Raw genomic sequence first — 2651 nt, 5'->3', positions numbered from 1 at the left:
TGAAGGTTTCCTTCTTTAGGGTAAAGATCTTTAAAGATCTTGGTAAACACCATTGAAAGAAACCTGGTGTAAGGCACCATCTTTTCTCGCTGGCGCTTGTTTAGCTTGAGCTCCACGTCATCAAAAATGACCGCAGCATAAATTATATTGCGACGCTGAATCGCAGATACGCCTATGATCAAGGTGATCCTAGAGGCCTGGTCCTGACCTCCAGTTTTCCCACCCATACACTGGATGAAATGAGAAAATAGGTATTGCCAGACAGCTGACATCCTGTTCTTCTCAATCTTCGTTAAGGACTTCAGAGGGGCGTTGGAGTCCTTCTTCATTGGCCACTGGTAGCCAATGGCGTCGAGAAACTCAATGATATCGGCAGTGGAGGGTTCGCTGTTGAAGGGACCTTTGGGAAGATTGAGAGCCGACCGGAGTGTAGAAACACCAAAGTTCACTTCCATGCGATTAAAAGTGAAATGGACTTGCTCCATCGACGTCCAGTCTTATTCTTGACTTCGACAACCTCAGCAGTGAGCCAAAACTGCTGGAGAAGTTCTTTCACCATGATGGGCTCATGGTTGAGAGCGAAACCCAATGACGACTGCTTGAGGAAGTTAGCCGCGTCTTGGTAATATCCCTTGGAGGATGGTATCTCCAACAAGGCAATGTGGTTGTTAGGTTTGATGGAGATCTCGTCAATGGAGAAGTTGACGTTCTGGGCAGCCATCTGTTTGTATTAATAAGAAGAAAAGCAAACAGGTTTGTTAGAAATAAACCAAGAGTATTTTGGTTAAGATTAAAAAGTTTTTGTACAAGTAAAAACTTCTTTTGAAAAATCCTGAAAGAAGATTTAGGGTTTTTCAAGTAGAATGTGTGTCAAGAAACAAGATTATAATAAAAAAGGAGATGATTAATGAATCTTTACGGTTTAATGTAATAAGAGAACAAAGTTCTTAATCATATTAAACACATTTCTTGTAACTAAAAGAGAAGGAAGAAGATTTTGACCTTTGAAGATTTAAGAGAAAAGGTTGAAAAGGGTTTGAAGATTTAGAGAGAGTTCTTGCTTTGGAGAAATCTTAGCAGAGGTTTGTCTAAGAAATTTGAAAGCGTAAAGAGAAAATGGAGAAGTCTCATATTTATAGGTAGGAGGAGAGAGAAATAATATGMGAGAGAGAAAAGACGACGGTTCGGGAAAGTGGTCATGATGAAAAATATACCACGTTCTCATCCATGATTGGATGGCATTAAATAAGGTAGCATAATGACAGAACCTTTTACGCGTCTCAAAGCGTCGCACATAGTAAATAGAGAATGTCGTCATAAAGACGGTTCATTAAGTATTTTCTTTTAAAAACAAATAGTTTTTAAGAAAACGAAGAGTCATACAGTATCTAAGAAAACACTGATGAACCCATTTAAAACATTTTGTCACTGAAAAGAAAGATTTCGTGAGAGTTTTAAGGCATCAGATTCAGTGATAAAAGAGTCACTGAAACTGGCTTTTAAAAAATGTTTTAATCACTGATAAGAAAAGATTCAGTGATCGTTTAGATTTTTAAGAAAAGTATAAAAATATACTTGAAGATGTGGTGAGTGTAGAGAATCACTGAAACCACCTTTTAAAACATTTATCACTGAAGATGAGAAAGCTTCAGTGAAGGTTTTAAGTTGAGAAAAGTGAAGAGTAATTATACCTGAGAGAGAATAGATATATTTACTCAAAAGTTCAGTGTTAGAGATAGAGCACTGAATCATTTCACTTACTGAGTTATGTATAATAACTGAAGATTAATCTTCAGTGTTCAACATACCTAATTCACTGATCAAGATATTAAATCTTGTCTCATCAAGAGGCTTGGTGAAAAGGTCAGCGAGTTGATACTCAGTTGGAACGAAGTGAAGTTCAATATCACCATTCATAACATGATCTCTGATATAATGATATCAGATCTCAATATGTTTGGTCTTGGAGTGAAGTACAGGGTTGTTTGTAATAGCAATAGCACTGGTGCTATCATAATAAATAGGAATATTTGAAAACAGAAGATCGTAGTCCAGCAGCTGATTTTTCATCCAAAGAATTTGGGCACAACAGCTACCAGCGGCTACATATTCAGCTTTAGCTGTTGATGTGGACACTGAATTTTCTTTTTGCTTGTCTAGCTCACCAACTTTCCACCTAGAAGTTGACAACCTCCAGTGGTGCTTTTCCTATCAATTTTGCAACCTGCAAAATCACTATCCGAATAACCAATAAGGTCAAAACCTGAACCTTTATGGTACCAAAGACCCATATTAGGAGTTCCCTTAAGATATCTGAATATGCGTTTTACAGCGATCAGATGGGATTCCTTAGGTTCATCTTGATATCTTGCACATAAGCAAGTGGAGTATATGATACCGGGTCGGCTAGCTGTGAGATACAGCAAGGAGCCGATCATTCCTCTGTAAATAGTAACATTTACAGGCTTTCCATTTGGATCCTTGTTGAGAGTGAGTGGAGGAGCCATAGAAGTCTTCATAGATGAGCTGTTGGATAAATCAAACTTCTTCAGCATGTCTCGAACATAMTTACTTTGGTTGATAAAGATACCTTTATCAGTTTGTTTGATCTGGAGACCTAAAAAGAATGTTTGTTCTCCCATCATGCTCAT

This window comes from Cynara cardunculus (assembly GCF_001531365.2).
Source record: "Cynara cardunculus var. scolymus isolate 2C chromosome LG 9, CcrdV1, whole genome shotgun sequence".
NCBI lineage: Eukaryota > Viridiplantae > Streptophyta > Magnoliopsida > Asterales > Asteraceae > Cynara > Cynara cardunculus.
Note: the sequence above shows the minus strand (reverse complement) of the source record.